Genomic DNA, 12,935 nt, shown 5'->3' with positions numbered 1-12,935 from the left:
TTCCTGGGTTTATTTCCTTCCCTACTTAACACAGATTAGCAAAATTAGAAATGGATATCTATACCTTCTTTTATTTTTTTTAATTTTTTAAACATTTATTTATTTTTGAGAGAGAGACAGAGTATGAATGGGGGAGGGTCAGAGAGAGAGGGAGACACAGAATCCGAAACAGGTTCCAGGCTCCGAGCTGTCAGCACAGAGCCTGATGCGCGGCTTGAACTCACGGAGTGTGAGATCCTGACTTGAGCCGAAGTCGGACACTTAACCGACTGAGCCACCCAGGTGCCCCATAAATGGATATCTATACCTTCTAAACAAACAACTGATGATGGGGCACCTGGCTGGCTCAGTCAGCACGGTGTGCGACTCGATCTCAGGGCCATGAGTTCATGCCCCATGTTGGGGTGGAATCTCCTTAAAAAATTCATCAGGTCTTTTTGCTAAACCAAATCACATTAAACTTGCAGTCTAGGGCATTCACTCCTCAGATATTAACTAATTAATTGGCAACTGATGAGAGCAAAAAAATACCTATTTATATTAAAACGCTTTAACTTATTGGCGTGAACACAATACATGTAACTTATACATATCATAACTGATTTTGTACATTTTATATTAACTTTTCTCTAACCATCTCATTTTAATGTTATTTTATGCCTGATTATTAAAATATTACTGTCATTTGTGCTTAAATGGAACAGCTTCACCTGTAGCAGTCCTATTACATCAACTCCTTTCCCTTTAGCACTGCCCATGACTTCCTTGAAAGCATTACATTTTTCTGAAAATAGATGAATATGTAGTCCTGTCCTTTTTGTTTGTTTGCTTTCAATTTTGCCCTCAGGGAATCAGCCTCCTTCCTTATGCTAGATAACAACATCAAAAACCAAACTTTGGGTGTTGTCTGAGATGTGAAGTTGGGGAGGGAAGTGGCAGAAGATGATTGTTCTCAGATGCTCTGGAAGTGAACCTGTATGTCCTCATTTCCAGGATCTCTGTTGAGTTCAGTAAGTCTTTCCCCCAGTAATGGTCTCCAGGAAATCACTGAGTCCCACTGTGCTTAGTTGCATCAGCCAAACTTAAAACTGTATCTTTGGCTCCTATAGTAGGCAGTCTTATTTATAACATGTGCAGAATTCATTATACTCCTCTTTTGAGGTATTTCTCCAATTGTTAATTGGTTAATGACCAGTTGGATCAGGGACTGCATTTATTGCTGCTAAGTGTAGCCATAGAACAAATGATAATCAACAGACTGACATTGCGATTTTCTAGCAGTTTCAGGGTAACGTTCTTGAAAGCATCTTGCTCAGATCCTTTAATCCTTTTTCTTCTTCCCTTTTTCTATGCTATTGCCTGCATATATAGGTGCTATCCCTGAGGACATCACATATGCCATAGTCATACAGTTTCTTTGGACTTTTATGATAGGGAAATGCTACTGTCTGGTTGGAGCCACTAATTACTTTGTGGAACAAGGCTGGATAGGAAAACTCATGAAAGAAAATAAATGTTCTTAATTGTGTTAGTCTGCTTGGGCTACCATAACAAAATATCATAGACTGGGTTGAAATGAGAAATTCATTTTCTCAGTTTAGGAAGCCAAAAGTCCATGATCAAGGTGCAGCCAATTTGGTTTCTGGTTAGTACTCTCTCCTTGAGTTGCAGATGACTACCTTCTTGCTATGTGCTCACATGGCAGAGAGAGCAAGCCCTCTGGTGCCTCTTATAAGGGCACTGGTCCCATCGTGAAGACCCCACCCTTATGACCTCATCTAACACTTCCTCTCAAAGGCCCCATCTCCAAATACCATCACATTGGGGTAAGGACTTCAACATATGAATTTGGGGTTGGGGGCACAAATATTTCATCCATAGTACCAGTCCTTGAAAAATATAAGTATAGCAGATATGCAAAGTAGAGTCAGTAATTGATGTGATACATAGCTTTTTTAAAAAATCATGATAGCTGATCATTCCTTAACATTCCTTTCTTGTGGGTTAAGAAATAGGGCAGATCTTTGAGGCAGACAGACATGAATTGTAGAAGTGAATGAAAGCATACATGTATTTATCAAAAGTGATGTACTAGAATGTTCATAGAAGCACTGTACATTAGAGTCCAAAGTTGGAAACTACCTGAATGCCCATCAACAATAGAATGGATAAATTCTGGCGTATTTACACAATAGAATAATATACAGCAATGAGAATGAATCATCTAAAACTACAGTCAGCAATGTGTATGAATCTCTCAGAGAATGTTGTTGAGACATAGAAACCAGATACCAAAGACTGTTATACATAATTTCAGTTACAGACTAGGAAACTAATTTATGCTTTAAGAAATCAGGATAGTGGTTTCCTTCAAAGATAGTGACTGGAAAGAATCATAAACCAGTACCTTGAAGGTGCTGGTAATGATGTTACTCTTAATCTGGGTGCTGGTTACAAAAGATTGTTTTGCTTAAGAAAATTCATTGCACTGTTCTCATATATGCATTTTAGGTGAGAATCTCATGGGCCCTCAACAATTCTGCATATTATTGCTGAGTGCTTGGGGCTGAATTGTGCTCCCCCCTACGCCACCTCCCCCCAAAATCATGAAGCCGTAATTCCCACTACCTTAGAATGTGACCGTATTTGGAGATAAGGCCCTTAAAGAGGTGATTAGTTAAAATAAGGTCCCTTAGGGTGAACCCTAACCCAGTCAGTCTGATGTGTTTATAACAAGAGGTTTGGACACAGAGACATGAACCATGTGAATACAGAAAGAAGGCAGCCATCTGCAAGCTTTAAAGACATCAGAAAAAATCAAACTCTGGCACCTTGATCTTCGACTTCTAGTTTTCAGAACTTTGAGAAAATAAATTTCTATTGTTTAAGCCACCTCATCAGTGGTATTTTGTTATGGTAGTACTAGCAAGCTAATACACTGGATATACCAAAACCACAAATCTCTACATTTTATCAGGACATTCTCAGGGTTGTACTTGCAGCAAGCAGATCAAGGCATGAGGAAATCTCTTTAGACAAAGAGGCTTACTCATAGGCTGCTCTTAAAGTAGTGAGCTCCCCAGGTTCAGTGTTCCTCATCTGTAACATCTGTCTAGGCCCACCTGCTTCATGCAGATAGGACCTTGGGGGCATGGAGAACTGACACAAACATGAAGCTCAAGCTTCTTCGTGTATTGTGAGTAAAGTCCTTTGTTTTCAACCAGAAATCACCTGTCTTCTGCCAGCTTCCATGAAACAATAATAGGCTAGCTCACTAGCCATACATAGGGTAAAATCTCAGCCGCTTCAGAAACTTTGCTGGTGCATACTGTAAATATAATATATATATTTAACTTCATGAGAGAATAGTCTTGACTTCTGTCTCCCAAACTGACTTATTTGAAAAAGTGCTTCTACAGCCCAAATATGTTGAGCAAGTCTGGACAATAACCACTCCTTCAGGACCAGGGATTTTGAGTCTCTTTCTAGAGGGGAGACTGAAAATAGCCATCTTCACGCATATGCCATGTTCATTCTCCCTCATAGTTTTCACAGAGGAGGCTCACAGCTTCCCTTACAACAAGGAAGGGTTCTGGGGATCCACATCAGGACCAAGAATTTCTTTTTCTATTTTTTATTTTATTATTAAAAAAAATTTTTTTAATGTTTATTTTTGAGAGACAGAGAGCACAAGTGGGGGAGGGGCAGAGAGAGAGGGAGACACAATCTGAAGCAGGCTCCAGGCTCCGGCACAGAGCCTGACGCAGGGCTCAAACCCATGAACCGTGAGATCATGACTTGAGTTGAAGTCCGACGCTTAACCGATTGAGCCACCCAGGTGCCCCAGGACCAGGAATTTCTTGAACTTCCCTGAGCATAGCTTAGTTTGAGCAAGAGACTGAATTTACTTCCTTGGTATTCCAAGTATAGTAATTTTTGCCCTTACCTCTCTGTATTTAATGTTAGTGGCACTCCCTTATGGGCCTGAGGTGGGGGAAAGCCACTCACCTTTTCTACAGATTTGTTATCCATTCATTTCTCGACACTTCCAGGCTAGACTTATTCCTGTCAGTAAATAGAACTACTGCTTGGAGATTATAGTGTAACTATTAAAATGATAGGTGAAATAGGTATGAAAATACACAGGGAAAGCAAATACTATTAAAAAACACGAGGCAGTTTTGAAAAAAAAGACTTAAAGCAGTTAATTGGTTTGATACACCTGGGGGGGGGTGGGAAGAGTGATTTAACAATTAGAGGAAATTAGAAGATAAGTTATTTTTTATAAAGATTTTTTAAACTTTTTTTTTTTTTTTTTTTGAGAGAAGGGGAGAGGGGCATAGAGAGAAAGAACACACTCAGCATGTGTTCAGATTTGGGGCTTGATTCCGTGACCCTCGGATCATGACCTGAGCTGAAATCAAGAGACGCTCAACCAACTGAGTCACCCAGGCACCCCAAAAAGAAGATAATTTAGATGCACAGAGATAGAAACTATGAGAGGCCAAAATATCATTGAATAAGTGCCAAATTGTAATCAGAGTTCCAGAGGAATCAATAGAGCAAACGAGGGTGAGGAAATAAGAAGAATGTTAACATTTGAGAATTTCCCAGTACTGAAGAAACACATGAATCCTGATGACACAGTTAAAAAAAAATGTTGCCAACCATTTAAAGAACCAATGCCTTCTCAAACTTCCAAAACATAGAGGAGGGAATACTTCCAAACTCATTTTACAAGGCCAGCATTACCCTGATACCAAAACCAAAGATACCACAAGAAAATAAAATTATAGTCCAATATCCCTAATAAACATGAATGCAAAAATCCTCAATAAAATATTGGCAAACCAAATTCAACAATACATTGAAAAGATCCTACACTGTGATCAAGTGGGATTTATTCCAAATTGAAAGGATAGTTCACCATCTACAAATCAATGTGATATATCACATTAATAAAATGAATAAAAACCATATAGTCATCTCAGTAGATGGAGAAAAGTCATTTGGCAAAAGTAAACATTGATTCATGATAAAAATTCTGAACAAAGTGGGTGTATAGGGAAGGTACCTCAACATAATAAAAGCCATATATGACAAGCCTACAGATAAAATCATACCAAACAGTGAAAAGCTGAAAGCTTGTTTTCCAAGATCAAAAACAAGACAAAAGTGTCCACACTCACCACTTTTATTCAACATAGTACTGGAAGTCCTAGTTAGAACCATTAAGCAAGAAAAATAAAAGGCATCCAAATTGGGAAGGAAGAAGTAAAACTGTCTCTATTTGCGCATATATATATATATATACACACACACGTATATATATATATATATACACACACACATATATATATATATATGTGTATATATATATATATATCGTAAACCCTAAAGACCACCTAAAGAACTAATAAGTTGCAGGATACGAAATCAATATACAAAAATCAGTTGTCTGTGTACATGAATAATAAGCTATTAGAAATTAGGAAAACCCCATTTGTAATTGCATGAAAAAATGTGTTTTTTTTTTAAGTTTATTTTTAAAAGTTTTTTTTTTTTTTTAAGTTTATTTTAAGAGAGAGAGTGAGTGGGGAGTAGGTGCAGAGCCCAATATGGGACTTGAACTCATGAACTACAAGATCATGATCTGAGCCAAAACCAAGAGTTGGATGCTTAACAGGCTAAACCACCCAGGTGCCCCTACCTAGGAATAAATTTAACCAAGGAGATGAAAGACCTGTATACTGTAAAGTATAAGACAGTGATGAAAGAAATTGAAGATACAAATGAATGGGAAGATACTTTGTGTTCATGTATTGGAAGAATTAATATTGTGTAAATGTCCATACTACCCAAGGTAATCAACAGATTCAATCCAATCTCTTTCAAAATTCCAATGGCATTCTTCAAAGAAATAGAACAAAGAATTCTAAAATGTGTATTGAATCAAAATACTGAATAGCTAAAGCTGTCTTGAGAAAACAAAACTGGAGGCATCACACTTCCTGATTTCAAACCATCACAAAGCTATAGCCATCAAGACAGTATGGTATTGGTATTAAAACAGACACAGAAATGGGTGGAATGGAATAGAGCTCAGAAATGTGCCATGCTATTATGGTCAATTTATGACAAAGGAACCAAGAATATACAATGGAGAAAGGATGGTTTCTTTAATAAGTGCTATTGGGGAAACTGGACCATGATCTTATACTCTATACAAAAATCAACTCAAAATGGATCAGAGACTTAACATAAGACTTGAAACCATAAAACTCCTAAAAGAAAACATAGGGGATAAGCTTCTTGACATTAGGCGTGTGGTTGGATTTGATACAAAAGCAAAGTCAACAAAAGCAAAACAACAAGTGGGACTACATCAAACATAAGCATCTACACAGCAAAGGAAACCAACAAAATGAAAAGGCAACCTACAGAATGGGAGAAAACATTTGCAAATTATATATCTGATAAGGGATTAGTATCCAAAATATGCAAAGAACTACAACTCAGTAGGAAAAAACAATCCAACTTAAAAAATGGACAGAGGAACTGAACAGTTTTCCAGAAAAGATTTATAAATGGCCAATAGGTGCATGGGAAGGTGCTCAACATCATTAATCATCAGAGAAATGCAAATTAAAACTATAATGAGATATTCTTTCACACATGTTATAATGGCTATCATTAAAAAGACAAGAAATAACAAGTGTTGGGGAAATAACCCTAAGAGTGTGGAGAAAAGGGAACCCTGTGCATTGTTGTTAGAAATGTAAATTGGTAAAGTCTCTATGGAAAACAGTATAGAGGTTCCTCAAAAAATTAAAAACAACTACCATATCCAGCAATTCCACTTCTGGGTATTTATCCAAAGGAAACAATATCTTGAAAAGATGTCTGCACTCCAATGTTCACTGCAGTATTAGTCAAGACATGGAAACAGCCTAGGTGTCCATCTACAGATGAATGGATAAAGATAATGTCACACACACACAGGGATATTATTCAGCCATAAAAAAAGAAAGAAATACTGTCATTTGCAACAACATGGATAAACTTCGAGGGCACTATGCTAAATGAAATAAGAGACACTGTGTTTTCACTTAGATGCGGAATCTAAAACAAAAAAACTGAATTCATAATACAGAGAACAAATTGGTGGATGCCATAGGCAAGGAGTGGGGAGTGGGTGAAATGGAAGAAGATAGCCCAATGGTACAAGCTTCCAGTTATAAGTAAGTTGTGGGGATATAATGTACAGCATGGTAACTATAGTTGACAGTACTGTATTATATATTTGAATGCTGCTAAGCGACTAAATATTTAAAGTTCTCATCATTGGAAGAAATTTGTAATTATATGTGGTGGTGGATATTAATTTTACTGATTTGGTAATCATTTCACTATATATATATGTATATATATATGTATATATATATACATATACACACACACACACACACACACACATATATATATATATATATATATATATATATATATATAAAGCTCACTGTATATACACCTAAAACTAATACAATGTTATATGCCAGTTATATCTCAATTTTTTAAAAGCCCACAATGAAAGGGGTGAGTCAAAAGGATACAGGAGCCAACTAAAAAAGTTCCCAATAACTAGCACTGGAACAAATTAAGGAACAAAATACATAAAGTCATAGTGGATTATAACCCAACATAAAAAGTAAATATCCAGAAGTACATGATGTAAATAAATGGTTTAATAAGTAAATGGAGGAGAATAAACAAATCTCCCATGCAGTAGAATTTCAAATAATGTATGTAGATAACTCCACCCTCAAGAACGTGCATTATAAAAACTCTCCATTCCCTGCATGTGGACTGTGCATAATGACTTCATTCCAAATAACACCGTATGGAAACGGGAAAAAAGAATTAACTTTACAATGGAAAAATCTGACATATATAGCCTCAGGTTATCAAGTTAACTTCATCAGTGAAATTTTATGTCTGTAGTATTCTACTTGATTTGATTTGATGAGAATGGTACTTTACTTCTGTGGTCTTCCTCCTCCCCCCAAACCCATTAACCCACAATTGAGAAAAATATCAGACAAATCAGCCTCTCATTGGAGGGACATTCTACAAAATTCCTAACTAGTATTCCTCAAAACTTCCAAGGTCATCAGAAGAAAGAAAGTTTGATAAATTGTCAGAGCCAGAGGAACCTAAGGGAACATGACAACTAAATGTAACATGGTGTCCTAGATGGGATACAGGAACAGGAAAAAAAAAAAAAAAAAAAAGACATTAGGTAAAAATTAAGGAAATCTGAAAAATGTTATCAGGTTAATACTTTATCAGTATCGGTTCATTAATTGTGACAAGTGTACCATAATAAGGTAAGATAACAATAGGGAAAACTGGGTGTGTGGTTTATGGGAACAATCTCTGCTATCTTCACAACTTTTCTGTTAAAGTTTACCAACAAAAATTCAACACCCTCATGATAAAAGCTTTCAGCACACTAAGAACAGAAAGAAATTTCCTCAGCCTGATAAAAGGAATGTAGGAAAACATACAGCTAACATATTTAATGGTGAACTTTTGAACACCTTCCCCTAAGGTTGGGAATAATGTAAGAATGCCTGTTCTCACTTGTATTCAACATCATATTTGAAGTCCTAGCCGGTGTGACATTATAATAAAAAGAATAAATATGAGAAAAGATGAAATAAAACTTTTTTAAAGCAATTATAAGTTGAAGAATTTAGTTCCTTAAAAAGCTAAGTAGCTAAGTAAACAAAAAAATGATGGTGATAAGACAAATCTCCAAATTGGGTCTCTCTGTCTTGACTGACAGCAAGTGTCCTCTGCTTACTGATATAAAACTTTTATTTGCAAATAACGTGCTTACATATGAAAATAACTCTAGAATATTTTTAGAATATTATTAATGAGTGTATCAACTTCCTAGGATATAAGGTTAATATACAAAATTCAACTATATTGCTATATTCTACCAACAATTGGAAAATGAAATGAACAATGCCATTTACCATAACATCAAAATCATCAAATTATTAGGGATTAAATCTGCCTAAAAGATGTGTTATGATCTCTATTTTGAAAACTAATTGACTATTGTTAGGATAAATCAAGGGAGACCTAAACAAGTGGGGGAGATTCCATGTTCATTGGATGGTTCAATATTCTTAAAATCTCCATTCTTCCTAAATCTATAAAATTAATGCATCCCCTTTCAAAGATTCCAGCAGCCTTTCTTGAAGAAATTACTAGTTGATTTGAAATTTTATATGGAAATGCAAAGGATCTAGGAGAGAGAAAATAATATTTTTAAAAAAAGCAAAATTGGAAGACACTACCAGATCTTACCAGTCAACAATAATGAAGGTAGTATGCCATTGATTTAAGGACAAATGTATCAATGGAACAGAGCCCTGAAATAATTACTGTCAATTAATTTTTGACAGAAGAACCAGTGCAAGTCAATGAGAAAGTTTTAACAAATGATATTTGGAACAATTAGCTATCTCTGTGGGAAAAAAGATTGAAACTTGGCATCTTACCCCATACACACAAATTAATTTGAGATAGATCATAGAGCTAAATGTTAAACCCAGAACCATAAGGTTTCTAGAAGAAAACATAGATGGATATCTTTATCATTTTGGTTGGAGAAAGCAAAATTTTCTTGAACAGGACACAAAATGCACTAACCATGAAAGAAATGATATGTTGAACTTCATCAAAATATATCTGCTCATCATAAAACATTGGTAATAGACAAGAACATCTTTAAATCAAAAAGACAACCCAATTTAAAGGGGTGGGGCACAAATGACTTAGACACTTCACAAATGATATAAAAATGGCCAATAAGCACTAGAAAAAAGGGGTCAACACAACTTCACTTGTTCTTAGCCAAAAGGCCGAGAAGCGATGGGGTCAACACAACTTAATCAGCACTAAATCACAATGAAATACCTATGCCCATGAAAATTATCTATGCCTACTAGAAATAAAAGAACATGACAACGTGAAATGTTGGCAAGTATGTGGCACAACTGGAATGCTCATAAATAGCATTGGGGAGTATAAAGTGATACCTCTTTGGGAAAATATTCTTATAAACCTAAATTCCATCCTGAAGTATTTGCCCAAGAGAAATGAAAACATCCATAGTAACACTTATCCAAGAGTGTTCATAGCAGCCTCATTCATGATACATCTACCTGGAGATAATTCAAACATCCATCAACATGAGAATAAATAAATCATGGTGTGTTCATACAATAAGGAAAAACTAATATGCACAATATAGATGCGTCTCAAAAAATATGTTAAGCAAAATAAACCCCAAACAGGAGTTCACATACTTTATAATTCCATTTATATGGAGTGCAAGAACAGGAAAAACTAAAGGTAATAAAAGAGTGGTTACTTCAAGGAGGGAGCTGGAAAAGTGACTGGAACAGGGCACAAAAGAACTGGAAAGGGCCATTTGGAAATATTTTACTTTGTGTGGTTGTTACAAGGGTGTATACAGTTGTCAAAACTCATCGAACTGAAAGTTTAATGGCTGTACCTTTCACTGCATGTTAGTTACACCTCAATAAAATAAATGTTTAAAATAAAACAAAATTTTAAATACACATAAGGAGCCTTATACTTTATTTCAAAGTTTGTGAAACACAGATTTAGATTACTGCAGAAAGTCAAGACAATCACTAGAATGGACCCTAATGGTATTTTTAAAATTATACCAGCTGACCATTTCTAAAAAAAAAATAGAAGTTCCATATGACTCAGCAATTCCACTTCTGGGTGTATACCAAAAACAATTTTAAGATCTTGAAGAGAGGTTTGTACACCCATGTTCACTGCAGCATTACAATAGCCAAAATTTGGGTGGAAGCAACCCAAGTGCCCACCGACAGATAAATGGATGGACAAAATGTGGTCTATACATACAATGGAATATTGTACACCTGCTACAACATAGATGAACCCTGAAGACAGGCACTATGCTAAGTGAAATAAGTCACAAAAGGACAAATACTTTAAGTTTCCACTCATAGCAAGTACTTAGATTCATAGACACAGAAAGTAGAATGATAGTTGCCAGGAGCGGTGGGGTAGGGAGAATGGGGAGTTATTATATAATGGGAATGGTTTTTTGAGTTTTGGTTTTTTGTTTTTGTTTTTGCTTTTGAGAGAGCTAGAGAGCAAGCACATGCAAACAGGGGACAGGCAGAGAGAGGAGGAGAAAGAATCCCAAGCAGGATCCAAGCTCTCAGTGTAGAGCCCAACGTGGGGCTCAATCTCATGAACCATGAGATCATGACCTGAGCCGAAATCATGAGTTGGACACTTATTGGGGCACCTGGGTGGCTCAGTGGGTTGAGCGTCCAACTTTGGTTCAGGTCATGATTTCACAGTTCATGAGCTCGAGCCCCACGTCGGGCTCTGGTGCTGACAGCTCAGAGCCTGGAGCCTGCTTCAGATTCTGTGTCCCCCTTTCTCTTCACCCCACCCTGCTTGTGCTCGGTCTCTGTCTTTCAAAAATGAATAAACATAAAATTTAAAAAAAAGAGTTGGACACTTATCTGACTGAGCCACCCAGGTGCCCCTGAGAACAGAGTTTTAATTTTGTAAGGTGAAAAACATTCTCTGGATGGACACTGGTGGTTGCACAACGTGAATGTATTTACTGCACTAAACTGTACACTGAAAATGGCTAAACTGGTAAATTTTGTTATGTATAATTTACCACATTTAAAAATTATTTTTAAAGTTGTTCTGATATAAATAAGTCAAGCTTAGTTTCTTCTATATGGCTCTATTATTTCTGGGATTGTAAAAAGCTTGGCAAAATTCCCTAGTGTTTAAGAAAAACAAATTTCTTCATTTCCCCGCTGTAGCAAACCTTTTAGTAAACTATTAACGGTTTTCCTTACAGTAAACACAATTTAATACTTTTCATCTTATTTTCCCCCTCTTCTGGAAATACATAGGATATTTGAGGAGATATTTGATGGGGGGGGGGCTGTCTTCTTACTCACACAACACTTTTGACATCAGATGTGTGGTTTTTTTCCCCACACAGACCAATTCTCCAATATGAACTTGGTGTCCTGCAGTTCAATTCTGACACTAACCAGAGTAAGCACGAACCCCCAAGGTCTCAGTCCTACAAGACTGCCCTCTGCTTCAGACCCCAATCGCAAGTAGTTGGTACCCAGGTTACCCAGAACTGTCTGACTTGGATAGAATTCACGGGCTCCCACAATCCTCTCCTCAGGTTCAATAATTTGCTACAACAGCTCACAGAACCCAAGAAAACAGTTTACTTACTATTGCTGGTTTATTATGAAGAATATGTTAAAGCATACAGCCAGAGAGATACATCGGGATGCTCTGGTAGGGTCCTAAGTGAAGGAGCTTCTGCCCCATGGAGTTCGGGTGCACCACCCTCTGGCACATAGATGTGTTCACCAACCTGGAACTCCCTGAACCCCACACTTTGGGGGTTTTATGGAGGCTTCATCATGTAGCATGACTGATCATTAACTCAATCTCCAGCCCTTATTTAGAGAATGGGAGAGGTGGCTGAAAGCCCCAAGCTTCTATACATGGCTTGGTCTTTCTAGTGACCAGCCCCTCCTAGGAGCCCACCAAGAATCATCTCATTAGAACAAAAAGAGTTTTCTATCTCCCAGGAGATTCCAAGGGACTTAGGAGTTCTGTGTCAGAAACAAGGGTCAAAGACCAACTATTAGCAGGAGCCAGAAGCAAAAAACATCTATATATAATTTATTGTTTCACAGGAGGGAATTCCTCCATGTATAAGTATATGTTTTAAATCTTTGGAATTATTCAACTTATTCTGACCTTGCAGACTGCTTTTTGGGGTCTAGTTCCTTCCC

The sequence above is a fragment of the Leopardus geoffroyi genome, chromosome E2 (assembly GCF_018350155.1).
Source record: "Leopardus geoffroyi isolate Oge1 chromosome E2, O.geoffroyi_Oge1_pat1.0, whole genome shotgun sequence".
NCBI lineage: Eukaryota > Metazoa > Chordata > Mammalia > Carnivora > Felidae > Leopardus > Leopardus geoffroyi.
Note: the sequence above shows the minus strand (reverse complement) of the source record.